Source organism: Meles meles, chromosome 2 (assembly GCF_922984935.1).
Source record: "Meles meles chromosome 2, mMelMel3.1 paternal haplotype, whole genome shotgun sequence".
Taxonomy (NCBI): domain Eukaryota; kingdom Metazoa; phylum Chordata; class Mammalia; order Carnivora; family Mustelidae; genus Meles; species Meles meles.
Window position 1 is genome coordinate 183,783,371 of NC_060067.1, and position 22,076 is coordinate 183,805,446.

Sequence of the window (22,076 nt, forward strand, 5' to 3'; positions counted from 1 at the left end):
GCCACCCAGGCGCCCCAAGAATACTGTTATTGTTTTTAAAGAGCTTTGCTTCTGTAACTTTTTAACAGATAATTAAAAGATGGGGGAACCAAATAGGAGGTGAAACTATATAATCCAAAGAGCTACAAATGTAGGTTTAGAGGATTTAAATTCATTATTTAGGTATGAAGTGGTAATTATCGACCATCTGACCAAAGTCTTTGAGTTCTGGAATTTGCTTTTTACCCAACGATTTATCCTATACCCATAGTTCTCCCTTGAGTCTTATCTTTTTCTCTAAGTCATTGGTTTATTTAATTTCAAAGAATACTAGATAAGCCAAAATAATGATACCACAGATGTATAAGTGTATCCTGAGATGAGGAAATTACGGACATTTCTATAAAGGAGCAAATGGAAGGGGAGCAGTTGGTTGGTTGTATACAGATGGGTTATTGGTTGGAATAAACTTCATCTTCTCTCTCTCTCTCTTTTTTTTTTTAAATTAAGCAATATGGTCTCTTTTATTGCTTTGTGAATGATTAGCCAAAGAGCATAATTCTTGATGTACTGGTCTTTGATAGTCATCACTAAGTCTATGATTCAAAGTTGTTTTTTCTTTTTTTTTTTCCAAACCTCCTAGCTATATGGCATGAATCCTTATGTGAGTCCTACATGTAAGGAAGCCTTCACATGCTTCACAGCCTCATGAAAAAAATATACATATGTGGGGGCGCCTGGGTGGCTCAGCAGGTTAAAGCCTCTGCCTTCGGCTCAGGTCATGATCCCAGGGTCCTGGAATCGAGCCCCGCATCAGGCTCTCTGCTTAGCTGGGAGCCTGCTTCCTCCTCTCTCTCTCTCTGCCTGCCTCTCTGACTACTTGTAATCTCTATCTGTCAAATAAATAAATCTTAAAAATATATATATATACATATGTGATATGAACTCTAACTTTGTGGGGGGTTTTTCTACAAATGCAAATGAAAGACAATGTTTTCTATTACAATCTTTCCCTCATTTTGTTAGGTTTTTCTTTGTAAGACCCAATTCAGACGGGCTATGTGAACTAACAGGGCATGTAATGGTCGAGTGTTTGAAGAATATTTATATAAATAAGAAAGACAGGGGGCGCCTGGGTGGCTCAGTGGTTTAACCTTCTGCCTTCGGCTGAGATCATGATCTCAGGGTCCTGGGATCGAGCCCCGCATCGGGCTCTCTGCTCAGTGAAGAGTCTGTTTCTCCCTCTCTCTCTCTGCCTGCCTGTCTGCCTACTTGTGACCTCTCTCTCTGTCAAATAAATAAATAAAATATTTAAAAAAAAAAAAAGAAAGACAGGATTATTGATTAAAATATTTTAAAAAATCACACCACTTCATTGCTCCAAATAACAATGGACTCGCCACTCAATTCAGAGAACATAAAAATTTCCTGACGCTGCATTACACATCTTGCATCATCTGACCACTCCACATGGATTTGGGCTAGTTATGGAGGATCTTAACTGGTACGATATATACAAAGGTTATTTAAGGTGAAACAGAAAAATAGAGGTTAAGAGTTAGGGACCTAGAATCCTTTAAATCTTGGTTAAATTGTAGCCTAGCATTTGCTAGTTTAGTAACTGTAAGCCCATTAAACTGTCTAAGCCTTGTTTTCCTCACTAAATGGGGATAGTGATTCTACCTTTTCTATAAGGTCATAAAGAAGATTAAATAAGATAATGAACTTAAGTACTGAGCTCAGTGCTTTGTTTTATGTTCAGTATGTGTTCTGCTTCACTTTTGTAGGCTGTACTATTGTTGTTGGGGTTTTTTTCTCTGATTCCTCTTATATTTGCCCTTGAAGTTCCATCTGACTATAGGACTATTTTGTCATCTTCCTGGATGGTCAAATTCAGTAAATCTCCCAAGACTCAGCTCATTTACCACCCATACCACTACCTCTGTCAGTCTAACTAGAAGTTAATTCTCCTTCCTCAACGGCATGAAAATTGTTATTGTCAGCAACCGACATTTGCACTTAATTCTTACAGGTTTATTTAGGTATTATCCCTTCATACATTTCTCAGCTATATAGCAAGCTCCTTGAAGGCAGGTACTGTAACCATTTCCACATACCTAATTCAGTTTCTCCCACAGAGTCCCAAACAATTAATATTGGCTGTCTAATCAACATACAGCAAATCCCAAGTACTTTCCTCATTGCATGAAGTGGCTATAAAATGTGATTAGCTAACATTTATTGTATGTTACTAGTAATGTTCGTTATGCCCCAGGCATTTGTTCTAAACACTTTAATGTTTTATTTCCTTCGATCCTCACACTGACTCTATGAAGCAGATATTTTTTTTAAATCACTTTAGAGTTGAAGATATTGAAGTACAGAAGCTTAAAAGCTTTTGCTAATGTGAAATAATAAAATATGTATATACACATGTTCATCTCTGCCCCAGTTTGTGGCACAGAACTTATAAAACCCTTGTAACTTCTTAAGTAATAAGACTTACTAGGAGATCTTTGTTCTAATAGTGGGTCCATGATACCAGTTCCTGACACAGGGCTTCTAAAACCCTGGGAATTTCTTAGGTGATATGAGTGTCTTTTGCTCTAAGGAGGCAATTTCTGGCGGGCTTCTGGGAAGCATCAGGATGGGGGCTATTCACCCAGAAAACCAAGACATGATTAAAAGCTTGGAACTTTCAGCCCCATCCCCTTCCACTGCAAGAGGAGAGGACTAGAAATTGAGTTAATGGCAGATTGTGCCTGTATGATGAAGCCTCCACAAAAATCTCCTAAGTATGGGGTTTAAAAAGTTTCTGGGTTGCTGAACAAGGGCAGGTGCTGGGATAGTGGTGCAGCAGGAGATGGTGTGGAAGCTCCATCCGCATCCCCTTATCCCCACATCATCTACTATCTAGATCTTTTATCATATGCTTTATAGCAAACTGGTAAACATATGTAAATGTTTTCCTGAGTTCTGTGAGCCATTCTAGCAAATTACTGAGGCCACGAAAGGTTCGTGGGAACCTGATTTATAACTGGTTTGCCAGAAGTATGGGTGACTGCCGGGGACTTGCAGTTGGCATCTGAAATAGAGGTGAGGGGCACTCTCCTGGGACGGATTCCTTAACCTACGGGCTCTGATTCTATCTCCGGGTAGTATGAGAACATAATTCAACTGTAAGACACCCAGCTGGTGTCAGAGAATTGCTTGATATGTACAAAACCCACAGATCTGGTGTCAAAAATATGAAGTGTATAAGTAAAGGAGAAACACAGAGATATGTGCTTTTAAAAAACTTACCCCAAGGTTATATAGTCAGTACGGGATTAAGGCAAGAATCAAACCCCGGCAGAATATCTCTAGATAGACACAACATGCTCCTCACTTCTACTCAATACTATCTAATAATATACTTAGTATTAGTACAAGAGTATTTAAATTCAGAATTTGTAAGTACTATAAGACCACCTAATATTATTGTCTTTTCAGCTTCTTCTAAATTGGGCTAGAAACCAGGAATCAGATAATTAATACATCATATTATTATATAATAATATAATATATAGATTTATAGATATAGATATATTTATATAGATATAAATATAGATATAGTAGATGGCATGCTTCTTATAAGATGTAATGCTTATGTAATGCTGTAAATGCTTCTTATAAGATGCAGGAAATATGACCATAGTTCCCTAAGGTGGAATCAAGTGTAAACATAACATAAAATAGGACTGTCTTGCCAAAAAACATTTGAGGCACATGATGAGAATAACAATACAGACTCTGAGGTAACAGAAACCACCTTACGCTACTAAAGCAGATTTTCTTTTTAATTAAAACACACTATGGTTTTTCATATCGAGAAAGAGAAAGCAGCCCCTGGAAGCTGGTGGCTGGCCTAGTACCATGAGCTAGGCCTTGATGTTCTCCTGATGAATGTAAACCATTTCACAGAGAACCATCGGCCAAGATAGATCAGCACAAAATATCACCACTCCATAATCAAGCCTGAACCCAGACAAAAACAAGAACATTTCCAAACCGCACAAGTCACCAAGCATCCTCTTAGCCTCACTACACTGAGTAACGGCTGCCTCTTTACTGATGATAGCATTAACCTCTCCCAGGCCTTCCGTCCTGCAGGTAAGACTTAGTAAGATCTGAAGCACAGAATAACCTCTTCCCCAAAGCATCCAATCCAAAGCAAACTTTTCTTCTTTGAGCCCTCACCAAAATCAGTTGGCATAAGCTAGAATCCTATACTTCTTGCCAGAATCCTATACTTCTTTCTACTCTTCTCCTGGTGTGCTCCGTAGCTCCGTTTGGTCTGCATTCTCTCTTCACTGGAACATGTCAGTAAATCAGCGTTGTTAGAGGAATGGTGTCCACTATTCCTATCACTGTTTTATTGACGAAGCTGTGCCTCAGAAGAACTAAATGACTAAAGAGACAAAACTATTGTCTGAGTCGAGATTTACACCCCGTTTGCTTCTATTTTGGTGTGTTTTTGTCAAACCCACTCCAGAGCCTGGTCTCCTAAACCACTATGTTACATAGCCTCCCGTACGGTTACTGCAAATAAACACAGAGGAGTAACAGGCCAGGCTGGGAAACTAACCTCTATTGCATTCTTGTTATGTGCTGGCTATCTTATGTGTATTTCTTACTTAAATATCTAATTATCTTATTTAGATCTTAAAGTTAAATAACAACCCTTTTTTCGAAGAAGCTCAACTCAACAACTAAAGATGTCGCTCCTTCTAAATGTTAAGTAATTTCTCTTAAGTCAAATGACTAGTGAGTTTTAAAGTTTTGACTTAGATACCACGTGGCTATCCCACACCGGAGTAGTAGCTGTTTGGTCTTTCTCACAAGTTTTAGAACCTGGGACTCCCTACTCCTGCCTCTATTATATCAACTACTGAAATCAACCTGATTTTGAGAGCACGTTGATTACTATGGAAGACTTTGGCTCTCACACATATAATGCCACTGGCTTAAAAGTTTCTAGACACGATGAAAATTGGGAAATAAAATGTGCTATTTCAGGAAATGATGTATGTACAGCCTATAGTAAGTATCAGTGAGTACGATATTGAATTATCCTTGTCCTAAAGAGATACTGTCATTCCCCTGAGCTATAATCAGAGTATCTTGCATTACTGGGATGCTTCTGTCCTGAGAGTATACTACGTGCCAGTTTCCTTTACCTTATTGTTTTTCTTTACCAAAATCATTTTCTGAAAGGAATGTAAAAAGGAAGCAGAAACAGAGCCTATCTCAGATGCCTCATCTTTCTATAACGTCAATTTTCAAAAATTATTTGGTGAAAAGCTACTCAAAACTGCATTTTAATAGGAATTCATTGAGACAGCAAGGAAAGCTAGACATTGGGTTACTCCCGATTTCTTAGACTCTCTGATAATCTGCTCTTCAGTATGTCTAAAGTCAATGGTGAATTTTAACTAGAATTATTTGACTTTTCATACAGTTGTTGAAGATGAAATAGTGTTAAGTCACTTTAGAATATAATGAAAATTCAGGTTATACACCCCTACAGCAGATGACATCATTAGCAATGTCAGAATTCATAGACTGGTATTTCAAATTCACTGGTATAGATAACAGGTGTCAATATATACTAACAAGATTTTGTTTCCTGAAAATATGAACATTGCATAAATGACAAGTGATAACAAATCTTCACGCCGTATGTACAGCCATTTACACTTCCTATCCATGAACACCGACACATATATTCAATGAAGTAATGTTCAATAACATACTAATTGATTTCTAAGTGCCATTTAGTCATAAACCTTGAGTCATGATTTCACTTTAAATTGGACAGTACAATGCGAAAGGACTCCTGAAGCCAAAGGGTCTCACACCTGAGGAAGCATTCCAGGCAGCTATGTGCTATGACTTCCTAGAACGAGCACGCAAGATCCAGGCCCTGTAACAAAAATTTTACACACTTACTAAAGATAGAGGATTATGGGATATTAAAAGTTTTATTTGCCCTTTTTTTTTTAAAGATTTTATTATTTATTTATTTATTTGAAAGACAGAAATTACAAGTAGGCGGAGAGGCAGGCAGAGAGAGAGAGGAGGAAGCAAGATCCCTACTGAGCAGAGAGCCCGATGCGGGGCTCCATCCCAGGACCCTGGGATCATGACCTGAGCCGAAAGCAGAGGCTTTAACCCACTGAGCCACCCAGGTGCCCTTTTATTTGCCCTTTTATTAATATACTTCTCACTTTTGTCCACTAATGAACTAAAAATTTTCTACACAGAAAAACTCAGTGTAAATGTAGAGATTTTTCAGAGATTTGGCAGTTTACTGCACCAGAGCCCTTGGCGCTAATGTTAAGTAGAATGGCTCACAGGGAAGTTACAGTGACAGAATTTAATGTTAAAGCTCAAGTCCTGAATTCCAACTCCATAGACTCAGAGTGAGGGTCGTTTCATTTCTTAAAAGCAATTAAGGATAAAGAAATAGGAAAAGACAAGATTGAAAGGCCAACTGGATTCAGCATCAGAACACTATAGAAATCAAACATTTTGATTAATGACCTCTTTGACCATGTGAAAGCCTGGTAAATGAGGTCTGGCATGATTATGACATAGATTTATTTATAATGACTGAATATTTTGGGAGGCAGTTTTTTTCATAAATAGAAGAGGAATTCATTTTTGGAATTGTGTTCCTATTTCCAAAGTCTGCCCTTTTTTTCAGATGTTAATGCACTCATAAGAAACGTTTCATTCTAGACATAATGTCCATTTTCTTAAGACATCTTCAGAATTTCTGGCTTATCAGAAGAAATGAAATCTTGCCATTTGCGACGATGTGGATGGAACTAGAGGGTATTATGCTTAGTGAAATAAGTCAATCAGAGAAAGACAACTATCATATGATCTCCCTGATATGAGGAAGTGGAGATACAATATGAGGGGTTTGGGGGGTAGGAAAAGAAAAAATGAAACAAGATGGGATCTGGAGGGAGACAAACCATAAGAGACTCTTAATCTCACAAAACAAACTGAGGGTTGCTGGGGGGAGGGGGGTAGGGAGAGTGGGAAGGGGGCTATGGACATTGGGGGAGGTATGTGCTATGGGGAGTGCTGTGAAGTGTGTAAACCTGGTGATTCACAGACCTGTACCCCTGGGGCTAATAATATATTATATGTTTATAAAAATTTTTTAAAGTATTAAAAAAGATATATAAAAATAATTTCTGGCTTGACTTTCTTTTTTTTCTAGCTTTATTGATATATAACTGACACTTAACATGGTATATGCTTAAGGTGTACAACGTGACTTGATACATGTATATGTTGTGAAATGATCACTACAATAAAATTCGTTAATACATCCATCAACTGACAAAATTACAATTTTTCTTTATTTTCTGGAGAAAATATTTAAGACCTACTCTCCTAGCAAATTCAAGTATACAATACAGTTAAAGTCACCATGCCATACATTAGATACCCAGAGTGTATTCATATTATAACTGGATATTGGTATCCTTCGACAAACATCTCATATTCCCCACCCTGCTGGCCCCTGGCAACCACCATTTTGTTCCCTGTTTCTGAATTTGGCTTTTTTTTTTTTTTTAAGTTTCCATATATATTGAGACCACACAGTATTTGTCTTTCTCTACCTTATTTCACTTAGCATCATACATTCAAGATGCATCCATGTTGCTGCAAATGGCAGGGTTGCCTTCTTTTTTAAGGTTTACTGGTATTCCATATGAGACCACTTCTTTTTCACTCTTCTCTCAGTGGACACATGGACGCTTAGGTTGTTTGTCTGTCTTGGCTATTGTAAATAATGCTGTAATGAACATGGGGGTGCAGATATCTCTTCCAGGTAGGGCTTTTATTCCATCAGATATAACAAAGAGGTGGGATTACTGGATCATATGGTAGTTCTCTTTAAATTTTGGAAGAATCTCCATACTCTTTTTTTTTTTCATTTTATTTATTTTTTTCAGCGTAACAGTTTTCATTGTTTTTGCACAACACCCAGTGCTCCATGCAAAACGTGCCCTCCCTATTACCCACCACCTGTTCCCCCAACCTCCCACCCCTGACCCTTCAAAACCCTCAGGTTGTTTTTCAGAGTCCATAGTCTCTTATGGTTCGCCTCCCCTCTCCAATGTCCATAGCCCCCTCCCCCTCTCCCAGTCCCACCTCCCCCCAGCAAACCCCAGTTTGTTTTGTGAGATTAAGAGTCATTTATGGTTTGTCTCCCTCCCAATCCCAGCTCCCGGCAAGCGGCGGAGGAACGGAGCATACTCTTTTTCATGGTGGCTGCAGCACTCTATATTCTTACGAACAGAGCACAAGTGTTCCCTTTTCTCCATATCCTCACCAACACTTTTATCTCTTGTATTCTGATAATAGCAATACTAAAAACTGTAGTTGATTTGCATTTCCCTGATGATCAGTGGTGTTGAACGCCTTTTCATGTATCTGTTGGTCACTTGTATATCTTTTTTGGAAAAATGTCTATTCATGTCATCTGCCCATTTTTAAATTGGATTTTTTTTGTATTGAGCGGTATGAGTTACTTTTATTTTGGATATTAACCTATTATTTGATATACAGTTTGCAAATATTTTCTCCCATTCTATAGGATGCCTATTTATACTGTTGATTGCTTCTTTTGCTGTGCAGAAGCTTTTTAGGTAATCTAGTCCCACTCATTTTTCCTTCTGTTGTTTACGCTTTTGGTGTTATATGCAAAATACACACACACACACACACACACACACACACAGACCAGACAGTGCCAAGGAGTTTATTCTCTCTGTTCTTCTAGGAGTTTTATGTTATCAGGTCATATGTTTAAGTCTTTAATCTGTTTAGAGGTTTTTTGTTTATTTTTAAGATTTATTTTTATTTATTTGACAGAGACAGAGAAAGGGCACAAATAAGGGGAGGGGCAGAGGGAGAGAGTCATCAAGCAGATTGCCCACTGAGCAGGAAGCCCAATATGGGGCTCCATCTCACAACCCATGAGATCATGACCTGAACTAAAACCAAGAGTCAGATGCTCAACTGACTGATCCACCCAGGTGCCCCTGTTTTGAGTTTATTTTTATAAATCGTGTCAGACAGGGGTCCGATTTCGTTCTTCTTGCATGTGAACATTGTTTACCTAACATCACTTATCAAAGAGATTATCCTTTCCCCATGGAGTATTCTTGGCTTCCTTGTCAAATATTAGTTGAACTTATATATGTGGGTTTATTTCTGGCTTTCTATTCTATCCCTTTGGTCTGTGTGTCTGTTTTTATGCTAGTATCATACTGTTTTGATTACGATAGCATTGCTGAGTAGTGTGAAATCAAAAAGTGTGATCCCTCTAGTTTTGTTCTTTCTTAAGACTGGTTTGGATAATTGGGGTCTTTTGTAGTTCCACATAGATTTAAGTGTTTTTGTTTCTTCTGTGAAAAAACCATGGAAATTGTGATAGGGAATGTACTGAATCTACAGATGGCTTTGGGTAGTACAGACATTTTAGCAATATTAACTCTTCTAATCCACGAACACAGGATATATTCCATTAATTGGTTTCTTCTTCAATTTTTTTTTATCTTTGTCTTACAGTTGTCATTGTACAGATCTTTCAGTCCTCTGGTTAAATTTATTCATAAATGTTTTATTCTTTTTGATGTAATTGTAAATGACCCCGTTTCCTTCATTTCTTTTTTAGGTATCTCATTGTTAATGTATAAAAATGAAACTGATTTTTGTATGTTGATTTGTATCCACTGAACTCATTTATTAGTTCTAACAGTATTTTGATGGAATCTTTAAGGTTTTCTATATATAAGATCATGTCATATGTTAACAGAGACAATTTTACTTCTTCCTTTCTGATTTAGATGTTTCTTATTTCTTTTCCTTGCCTAATGTTCTGGCTGAGATTTCATGTTAAATACAAGTAGTAAGCATCCTTGTCTTAATCCTGATTTTAGAGAAAAAGCTTTTAGTTTTTAAGAATGATGTTAGTTGTGGGTTTGTCGTATATGGCCTTTATTAGGTTGAGGTATATAAAAAGTATAGGTATATAAAAAGCTGTCAAACACCTTTTCTGAATCTACTGGGAGGATCATATGATTTTTATCCTTCATTCCATTAATATAGCATTATCACATTTCTTGATTTGTACACGTTGATCTTCCTTTCATTCCAGAAAAAAAATCCCATTTTATCACGTGCATGATTCTTTTGATGTGGTGTTGAATTTGCTTTGCTAGAGTCTTATTGGGAATTTTTGTATCTATGTTCATCAGATATATTGGCATCTAGTTGTTTTTTTTTTTTTTTTTTCCCTTGTATGTCTCTGTATGACTTTGGAATCAATGTAATGCTGACTTCATAAAGAGTTTGAGAGCACTCCTTTATCTTCAATTTTTTGGAAGACTTTGAGAAGTTTTGCATTCATTCTTCTTTAAATGTTTGGTGGACCTGAGGGTTTTGAAGGGTCAGGGGTGGGAGGTTGGGGGAACAGGTGGTGGGTAATGGGGAGGGCACGTTTTGCATGGAGCACTGGGTGTTGTGCAAAAAGAATGAATACTGTTACGCTGAAAAAATAAATAAAATGAGAAAAAAAAAAATGTTTGGTGGAATACACCAGTAAAACCATATGGTTCTAGGCTTTACTTTGTTTACAGGTTTTGATTACTGTTGGTTTGGAACCAGCTATAAGGCTGCTGCTAGATCAGCACTGGGGGTCCATGTCAGTAGGCTTGTTACCAGGGGCTCAGGCAGAAGGGGTCCTGTCCCTGGGTCAATGGGCCTGCCCTTCAGTAACTTGTTTTGTAGGGTAACACTGGGACAAGTGTCACTTTAAGGCCCACAATTGGGTCCTCAGCTAGTGCCCTGTTACCAGATGTTCCACTGGTGTGACTCCTACCAGGTTCCTAGGAGGGTTGGACTGATCCCTCACCAAGACTGGAAAAGCTGGAGCTGAGCAGAGTCTTTCCAATGTCTGCTGAGACACAGATGTGAGATTCCTGCCTGATCCCAGTGCTGGGATCTATATTGAAAGAGCCTAAAACCTGTAGGGCCCTTTCATTATCTCAGGGTACAGACAGGAGTGTCATTCACTGGGTTCCTGGGCTGGCAGGTCTGTCAGGAGACTGCAGCTGTGATATTGCTCAAGCCAAGTTATAGAGCCCTTGTGAGACAGGGAAACTGAAGAAGGACTCCATAAAAATCTGCTCTTTGCTCCTTTTCCTGCTTCTATTCTTGCTAGTACCTGCAACCTGCTTTACATTGCCTCATAGTACAAATAATGTATGTCCTCCTTGAAAGGGACAAGGGATTTCATGATTTCTTCAGAGTCTTACAGTACAACAGGTGACATCTCAGGAAGGATCATGTAAGAGTGACAGGACAAAGTCATTATGTGTGTATTCCAGGCTACTGGCACTAGACATCTCAATGCCAAGATCCTCTGGATCCAAGCAATAAGTGACATGGAAAACACATGGACCCTTGCCCTTGTTCTGATCAGTTCTTGGATGCCTGAGAGGATATGTGTACCAGATCACAATCCTCACTAATATACCCAGACCCTGAACAAAGATGAGACTCTCCTTTTCCCTTCTGAGTCTCCCTGATGCTCTGTCTTATATCTGAACTCTCTCTATATCTTCAATAAACTCTGATCTCATTCCCTCCCATCTCTCATTTGATTTCTATCCTGCATATAGCCAAGGATTCTCTTGGCTTATCCTGTGGGACCCCCTCTGAGTCCTTAGACCCATCCTGTTTACATCACTTCATGGAAGTGCTGGTAACAGACCCAAAGTCAAGCAAGGCTATGGCTGAGTCCCCAGGCATAGGAGCTGTTTCCATTTCTGTCACCTGGACCACAGTGTAAACCTGCCTTCTCAAAATGGCTCTCCTCAGTCATGAATTGCCCTATGGTTTCACAATATCCTATCTGGATCTCCACCCTCCCACAAAAGCACTTTGTTCATGGATAGATGCCAATTTATTTTTGTTGGGGGGAGAGGTTTTATGAAGAGATTATCTTACTCAGACATTTTGTTGACATCACTTAAAAAATCTTTCTGAAAAAAATATGTAAAAGACATAAGAGAACCATTTTAGAGCTGTACATACATGTGTTATTAAAAACAGAATTGTGGCTGTAAGATAACAAATCACTTTTACAGTAAATTTATAATAAAACATAACTCATCAGAAAGAAAAGAAGTAGGACTCATTCATTCACAAATATTTATTGATCACCCTATTCGATTCCCAGGGGAAAAAATGAATAATAATGCATAATAAAACGTTGTTTAAATGTGATAACTATTATAGGGAAAAATGGGAAATAAGTCAAATAAAGAGAATTGGGAGTGCCAGGGGCAAGGAAGGGATGGTGTGATTGAAGTTGAATAGTGTGGGTGGGGTGGGTTTTGTTGAAACACAGACATGCAAACACACACAATAACTGGAAGATTCTCCATGAGGATGTGAGGAGAGAGAGAATTTTAAGCAGAGGCAACAGCCAGTGCAAACCCCCTACAGAGGAAATGTGACTGTTTGAGGAACAGTTAAGGGGAGTTCAAGCTGAGGAATGACATGGTTTGTGCTGCATTTTTTAAGGATAACTGTGGCTTTTGTGTTGAAACTTTAGGAGAGGCAAGACTGGAAGTACTGGAAAACTAAGAAGCTTTTGAAATAATTGAGGCAAACCAGGAGGATGGCAAATTGGGGCTGTAACATGAGGGACTAAGGAATCTGTGGTCCCTAGATATATTTGGAAAGTAGAAAAATATACAATTTCCTTTAAAGAAATGGATGTGGAAGGGACGAGAAAGAGAAGGAGTCCATTGTTTTGGCTTGAGGAAACAGAAGAGTGGATTTGCAACCAACTGAGACGAGTTAAACTCATACGGAACAGGTTTGGGGAGAAGGATCAGAAGTTTAGTTTGGGACATATTGATAAATATTATAGAAAAAATGGGAAAGCAGTCAAATAAGGGGAATTGGTATGTTAGGGGCAAGGAAGGGATGGTGTGTTGAAGACCAATAATGTGGGTGTGGTGAGTTTTATTGAAAGTTTGAAGATTCTCTCAGAAACCTGAGTGAAGAAGTTTCACAGACTGTTAAATACATGAATCTATATATATAACCGGAGTGTGATTTGAGCTCAACATACAACACAAACTTTTACCACAAACTTTGTAGCTCAAATTAACATAAGTTTGTTTCTTACAGTTCTAGAGGTCAAAAATCTAAAATGAGTCTTACGGGGCTAAGATCAAAATGTCAGGAAGGTGTTGCACCTGGAGGCTCCAGCAGAATCTGTTTCTTTGCTCCAGGTGATCGCCCTCTCTTCCATCTGCAAAGTGCTTTACTCTAGCCTCCTCTCCTGTGTTTCCATTAGCTTCTGCCTGTGACTCTCTTGCCTCCCTCTCATAAGGAGCCTTACAATTACACTGGGCTAATACAGATAATCCAAGATACTCTTCCCATCTCAAGACCATTAATTTAATCACATCAGCAAAATCCTATTTGCCAAGGAAGGTAATGTATTTAAATATTTTGAGAATTAAGATTGGTCATCTTTAAGAAGCCGTGATTCAACCACCATGAATGATCTATGAAGCCAAAGGAACGAGTATAAGGAGAAAAGAGGAAGATCATCTTCTAAACCTGGGCACATTCAAACATGAAAAGCTAGAGAAAAGAGGAGCAACTACCAAAGACTGAAAAAGGGTAAAACAGAAACACAGTGAAAAGAAACTGTAGAGTATTCTCAAGAGGGTTGAAGGGAAAAGGAGTAATCTATTGTGTCACCACGATTTAGTCTAACAAATTCGTCCTGGTACAAGACTTTGGTCTAAACAGTGAGGATACGAGATTGTGGAAGAGATTATGCTGAGCGAAATAAGTCAAGCAGAGAGAGTCAAGTATCATATGGTCTCACTTATTTGTGGAGCATAACAAATAACATGGATGACATAGGGAGATGGAGAGAAGAAGGAGTTGAGGGAAATTGGAAGGGGAGGTGAACCATGAGAGAACTATGGACTCTGAAAAACAATCTGAGGGTTTTGAAGGGGCGGGAGGTGGGAGGTTGGGGGAGCCAGGTGGTGGGTATTAAGGAGGGCACGTATTGCATGGAGCACTGGGTGTGGTGCAAAAACAATGAATTCTGTTACGCTGAAAAACAATAAAAAAAAGATTACTGAAATTCATTGCATACAAATAGACATAGAGCAAATAAACAGCAGCACTCTGAACAATTCAGAGAGCAAAATGACAAATGGTACAAGGAAAATACAAACAAGTGATGAGATAGGGAACGATGGGGAGAGAGTGCAATGGGTATTTTTTAGGGTGAGTGGCTAGGAAAAGCCCCCAAATGATCACACTGAGCTGAGACAAAATGACAAAAAAGAGTGAGTCACAGAAAATTCGGAGGGATAAAGAGAGCTCTGTCCAGAGAAAATAGCTTGAGCCTGGACAAAGAAGGAAGAACCTCAGCACATCTGAGAAGAGAAGGCCAGATGAGCCCCAGGGTGGAGAATGGGGAGGGTGACATGAGATGAGTCAGGGAAAAAAGGAAGTGCCCTGTCATGCAGTGTACGTTCAGGTTCAACTGTGGGGCACACGTGGGATTTTGGATTTATTATAAGTGTAAAGGGAAGTCAACGGTGGGTTTTCCCAGGCTGTGACAGGATCTCATTTCTGTGTCTGATATAATTGGGGCAGTAAAGAGTCACATTAGGGAGACCAGAGCAGAGGACTGCAGTAGTGGAAGAGAGATGACATGCTTTGAACTGAGTGAGAAGTAGTGGATATATGTTCTCCACGTGGAGATAACAAGCTTTGTTGATAACCTACACAAGAGGCATTTATTCTTTTTGCTGCTTCTCTGTCTCACAGAAATTAATTTGCAGCATTTGTGATTTGGTAAAAACAATGTTATGCTCAGATGGTTTCAAATCTATTGGTAAACTGGTTAATCCTACTGTACACCTATGGCCCCGCTACAAATTATACTCAATGAATACTTTAGACAACTATAAAGTCACCAACTAAAATGTGATTAGCAAAGAAAGTTTACTTTGGTAATAGTTTTTGTCTGCTTTTTTTTGTTGTTGTTGTTAAAAAAGTAACATTCTGGTGATGAGTTTGAGGATAGATATTATTAAAGAAGTATATTAGAAAAAATATTAATAAATTTCCCTCTGTCAAAAATAATATATATTAACAATAAATTTTGGAAGATTCATAAAGAATAACTATTCCAAAACCCTATAAAGATAAATCTTTAATATGTGGAGATGAGAAGGTTTTTCTTTTGTTCTGTTCATTCTTGTTTTTAGACAACATAGAAAAAAAAATGAATGGACAGTAAAACTGCCAAAACAATCTGGTTTTATTTTATTATAAGTTACAAAGAAAAATAACTTTCTTTTTTGAGCTTATCTATCCATACACTCTAAAAATAGCAAAAGAGTTTGATAGCATGCCATTCTCATTTAACATAAATTTTAAGTCATTCAATAATAGTAATCATTTAGATAGCATCCATCAGAAAATTTCCCATTGCTGCTCATTTTATTAGTTCCATTGAATAGCAACAATAGCAGACTTGCATTTAAAAAAGTTAAGGATGGGTTTATTTTGTTTTTAACAAGAAAGGGGAAAAAAAGGAAGCTCAAACACACACTGCTATTAGAGTCAAAACAAAGAAAATTCATCAAAGCATACATGAAGGCCACCCTGGAAACAATGATATTCACACTCTAGAGAAGACAATAGATACTGGTCACAACAGGCTGCCATCAGATTTCTGGGGGAAAGTCAGTGGTGAGCACACCACAGTGCAGTTGGCTGACTGCTCACGTACCACACATGGATGTCCAGAACACACTTCTGACCTGCATTCTGATTGGTTAAATCTAATTTAGACTTTGAGATAGACGGTAAATGTATTCTTTCCCAAAGTTCCCGAGCCCGGTCATATTAACTTATTTGATCACAGCTAATAAGTAATCCTGCAAGATTCAATTTAATTTCTGTCTTAGTACAGCTACTGCTCTTTAATACAGAAAAGTATCTTTCTGCTGTATCATAACAGGACAATAATAAAGATTTGGACTCATGACTTTAAACAGAGGTCTGCTGTTTACATGAGTACATTACTTCATCATTAGAAATCTTGGAAAAGTTCTTCTTACTATTTGGGTAGTTGAACCAGAGTCATGTGTATTTTAGGGTGTGGACAGTCTACTGGTTGTAATCAGGAGGCGATACAACAATGCACCCATAAATAGCGGAAAATGCACTTATTTGACATTTAGTAGTGTTCTATTGCAGAGGTACTGGAAATCATAGGCAAGAAGAGACTAATTTCTCAAGTGGAACTTGGCTAAGAGGAAAAAATGGAATTCTAGAAAAGCACTATACGAAACTTTATTTTTTTTCCCTTAAGAATTCAATTTACACTAATAATTCTAATAAGCAATGAACATGAGCACCAAGGTCAGGTTCCAATATTAGCACATCTCTTGAATACGTCAGTGCTGCAGATATTCATACTAAAAAATCAAGAGCCTACAATTGAATCTATTAAGAATTATAGGCAAGGGGCGCTTGGGTGGCTCAGTGGGTTAAGCCTCTGCCTTCAGTTCAGGTCATGATCTCAGGGTCCCGGGATCGAGCCCCGCATCAGGCTCTCTGCTCTGGGGGGGCCTACTCCCCCTCACTCCCCACCTGCCTCTCTGCCTACTTCTGATCTCTGTCTGTCAAATAAATAAAATCTTAAAAAAAAAAAAGAATTATAGGCAAATGTAAAGAAATATTTAGCAAGCTTCAGGAAGTTTTCCTTCACTGATGGATGTTAAAGACATATGCCTTGGATGTTTTAGGTGACATCAATATAATCACATTCAAAATTAATGATGAAAAGACTAACTATTCTTTTTTTTTTTTTTTAAATCTACCTCCCCAATTTCCTCAACATCAATCCCTTTTAGAGTCTTTCTGTTTGTTGTTTCTCAAGTCTGGAAAATACTGGCTCTTAGTGCCATTGTGACTTAAGACAGAAGGACCCTCATTCCCATGACCCTAGATCGATTATATTTGTTTATCCCTAAAATATTCATTTTGCTTAGAAATAGACACAAGTTGTTGACATGTCTGATTACAGTTTCCTCGCTTTACCATTGAACAATTTGTTCTAGGTATGCTAATTCTCATGATGTTCTGCTACAGAAGAAATTAAAAGACAGTGTAATTTTTAGAAATGTCAATCAAGTGTATTCTATCATTGCCAGCACATTTCAGCACTGATTTCTTACAAGATGTAGGGGTCCTCTTTCTGTACACTTTAGTAATAAGAGAAGTTGCAAAGAACAATAGCCACACAGGAGAATTAGCAGGAGTAAAATTAAATTAGGTTAAAGTTACCAACTATAAATGGCCCACTGTGCAGACATTATGCAGAAAAAAGAAAAAAAAATGGTCTCAGCAGACTGACAAACTTAGACAGGCAAGCCAGTGGCTAAGGATTAGAAGTCAGCCTATTGGAAGGCTACCCTCTGGAAAACTTGACCCAAAGAAAGCCTGCATGGCCAAGTGGTTAGGAAAGAAACTCCATCTGAAAAGACAATTGAGGACAGCACCACCAGATGCACACTGTAAGCCATCCTTAGAGATCTGCCATTTGTACCCATGTATTAAAGGCTCTGAAAAGTCCTGCAAAGAAGTTTGTTTAACTTAATTTAGCCCAATGTTCTCCATACTTATTTGGACAAGGAAATGCCCTAGTGTTTATTGAAACACCGTTTGGAAAATGTTGTTGGGTTGGTAAATCAAAGTTTTGCCCAAAGTCTCACTTGGTTCTTTCTGGAATTAATCTATGTCCTGACATATGTCCATTGCCTGCCAGACCATGTGTAAACCCAAGGGAATCTATAAATTTGGTCACATAAGTAGTGCAAAATAATGTAATTTTTTTAAAAATTTATTTATTTGACAGAGAGAGAGATCACAAGTAGGCAGAGAGGCAGGCAGAGAGAGAGAGAGGAGGAAGCAGGCTTCCTGTGGAGCAGAGAACCTGATGCGGGGCTTGATCCCAGGACCCTAAGATCATGACCTGAGCCGAAGGCAGAGGCTTAACCCACTGAGCCATCCAGGTGCCCCCAAAATAATGTAATTTTTAAAAATATTTATTTATTTGAGAGAAAGAGAGAACAAGAGTGAGCACAAGCAGGTAGAAGAGCAGAGGGAGAGGAGAAGCAGGCTTCCCGCTGAGCAGGGAGCTGGACTCAGGGCTCGATCCCAGGACCCTGGGATCATGACGTGGGCTGAAGGCAGAGGATTAACAGACAGAGCCACCCAGGCGCCCCAATGTAAATTATTTTTTATCTCACTTTCTATATTAAATGTTCTTTAACTATGTGTTATCTTGGGGGAAAGGGAATCAAATGAGTTAAAAGAGTGTAAAAATCATTGTCAACTGTTACCTTTCAGAAACGTTTAAACTTCTCTTAAAGTTGTGTTCCAAAAGACATATAAGAATCTAGCAAGGGATCAATCACTGAATACCATCATGAGTTTTTAGTTTAATTTAGCAAACAAAAACACTTGCTGTGGAAAAAGCCTAAGTGTTTTTTATCGGAAGTTGCAAGCATTGCCAGTTGCCATAACCACTTCCACGATCGCCCCCACCAGTTTGCTAATTGCACCCTGTGCCGAACAGTGCATTTTACCAAAAACATATTAAATCCTACTACCTAGTAAGAGAAGTACAGAACAATTTTACGCATACCCAGCTCTCCATGTTTGACAAAGTATTCAAGGCAAACTTAAATGTTATTTATTTTAGATTATTATAGATTCTTTTGCCATTCTGCAAAACTGATTAAACCTGGGGGATGGAGGAATTCATGGTTTAATTCTGCACAACCACAAAGATGTCATCAAATGCCAGCCAGTTCTACATGGCTCAGACCTGGTTTTTGCCAAAAAAATGTTTTAGTGATTCAAGCCCCGTGAAAGACAAACTTGGGAGCTGGAAAATTTTAGTAAGTATCTTTAACAACAGCAACTCTTCAGTTTCACTTGATGAAAGCAAAGGTTTGATGAAAGCAGATGATAAGGTGGATAATTTGCCAGCTAGGAGTTTTTACTCTCAAAACGAGTATATGTTGCAGGAAGTTAGTACTAAAAGGTTTGTAAAATGCCTAGGTCCAAAAGTTGTATGCCTCATAAGAATGTATCCTGTGGGAAGACATACTACTTGCTGTTTTCAAACAAACAAACAAACAAAAAGATTCAATATGGAGCAAATTTATCCTGAGGATAGAAAGCAACAATTAAAAAAATTAACAAAACAAACAAAAATTTCCCTGGCCAAATAAGTTAAAACATTTTCTTAAACTCATAATTTTGAAAAGTACCTTTAAGTTAATCACTGCTGATAGCTAAGTTCTAGAGACAGTTGCTGTAGGATATTGTGTCCATAGTTGATAAATACTGTACTGTGCACTTAAAAATTTGTTGAGAGTTGATCGCATGTTAGGTGATCTTACCACAATTAAAATACATGTGTATATAACTTGTAAGACTTAGCTTCTGCAAAATGTGATTAAGTGTTTAAGATAGAGATTTCTTGAAATTTTTAAATAAACTGATTACATAGTTATCTTGTCTGGTGCCCATGCATCACACAAGTAATATCAGATTATTTGCTTAATGTCTCACAACTAAAAAGCCTGATTAATTCATTCATTTGAGCTTTATATTTTCAAAGCAATATTTGCATAGGAAATAATTTCCAAAAAATGTCAATGCTATTTCTGAACAGTACACAAAGCATCTTGGAGCTGATATACACGATAACAGATGTATAAACTATTATGATGCTTGATTTAGTCAAGGGAGAAGAGAAATAAATATTATCCTATAGTTATTGTACAAATGTTTATCTGTTTCAGATTATCTCCCTGTGCTACATAAACACACACACACACACACACACACACACACTAGCAGAGTAAAACCCCAAATATTTTTTAATCCAAACATGTGAAATGAACAGTAAGATCCTAACACTGTTTTGTTTGATCGATCATGTTTGACATCTAAAAAATGTCTGAATCCTCCGAAATTGTTTTGGTATCATCTCTATAATACCAATGCCTGATTGGATTCTATAAGTATACCAGTAAATATTTATTGACTACTGACTATTTGACTTTGTTGCCCTGAGACTTGTAGAGAATAAAGAAGTGTTCTTAGGGGACATATTAGCTATTAAAAAGATTCCCTAATACTAATTTCTAAAGCATGTCAGAGCTGTCCACCGTCATGTAAATGCTGATTAAAAAAAAAAAAATGCCACACAAGATGCCATACCGTATTCCAGGTTAGAAAAATTAATGATGAAATTAATGTGACAAATTTCCACTGTGTCTCCTATATGTAATCAGCTTCAAGGATCTAGGGTTTTGTTATTGGCGCACTGAAAGAACAGAACATGATCTTTGTTTAATGACTCAAATATTCTGCACACATTTTAGTAAAAAAAAAATACAACATAGGTTTTAAAAATAAATATTCAGACTTTGTGACTTTCTAGGTTTATCAAGAACAAATTTTAATATGTTTCTTTCAATAAAGTGCATGAACTCTTTTGGTTTTTACATGTAGTTTGTGCAGACCTGCATATTAAGATAAGCCTATCTTTCCAAGAGTAAAAGGTATTTCCAGTGGAGCTTTTGCTCAATTTGAATAATGAGTTAAACGTAGAATTACAGCAACTTCATTTAATGCTCCTGATTTTAATAAGTGCATGTATGTATCTTTAGAATATATTCAAAATGGTCTAGGGAACTTTTCATTGTTGAACAGCAAAGCAGAAAAGGAGGACTATTTGTGTCATGTACCACTTCCTCCCTAACATAATTTTGAAATATAAACTTTACAAGGTTGTTTTTAGTTGTGTGGGAAACCAGTGTTTCTGTGAGATAAAAACACGGAACTAATTGTTTATATTAGAGCCTTTAGGACTGGTGCTATTTTATATGCAAATTTACTGGAGCAATTTGTTTTACATGTGTATTAAGTCAAATGGATCAAATTATCTGAGTGGGTTGAACTAAGATGATAGACCGTTTCATCCTATTTGAAAAGAATTCGCGATTCAGCATTTTATACAAATCTAATTGAAATGTATTCATGCCTCTGTAGAGCAGTGATAAACTTAATAAATGAGGACAGTTATTATGCGCCAATAAAATACCAAACCCGGCAAATTATAAAATAGTTATCGGTGCGACTGCTTAAAATAACACAGCTAGCTCTAAAGCTGGGTCAAAAATAATTATTCCAGCCGTCAGAAGAACAATCTAGCAGAATGAACTCTATTTTTTCTGCCTGAAGATTAAATATCTCTCTAGATTCTCTCCAGTAATAGATTCTCTCCAGAACTGGACTGTGCGTGTCATAGATGACAGTTCTGGAGGGTCATTATGGCCCGGGCCATGGCCAGCCTCAGCTGTCAGGCCCACACACAGGACTAACCACTAGTTCACAGCCTGCAACAAACAGGCCTGTGAAGGGAAGTGTTCTCATGAAGCAATTGTTTTCCTATCATTGCAATGAGATAGGTAAAATAGTCTTTTTTGATGATGAGATCACAAGTCATTTAATACCGTGTGATTAGTTTCACAGCTGTTTTTCTTTTCCTTCTCACCCTCTTTTTGGTCAGCGCTAAAGCGAGCTCTTTCTTGCTTTTTCTTGCTGAACAGGCAAGAGTGGTCATGGCCTTGCGTTAAGACCATGGCCTTTGAGAGTTTCATTGCTGGAAGACTAACAGGATGTAACAAGAAAAGAAGAGTCTAACATCCTAGATGGTGTCTTGTGTCATTATGTAATGGGGTATTTTTTTAAATAATCCTCTTTTAAAAAATATGGAATCTAACTTAGTAGCTCTACAAGAAACTTTGACTCGCATACAAGATAACTAGAAGATGGTACAAACTGCAGAGCTCTTCATTCAACACGGTATAGTTTGCAAA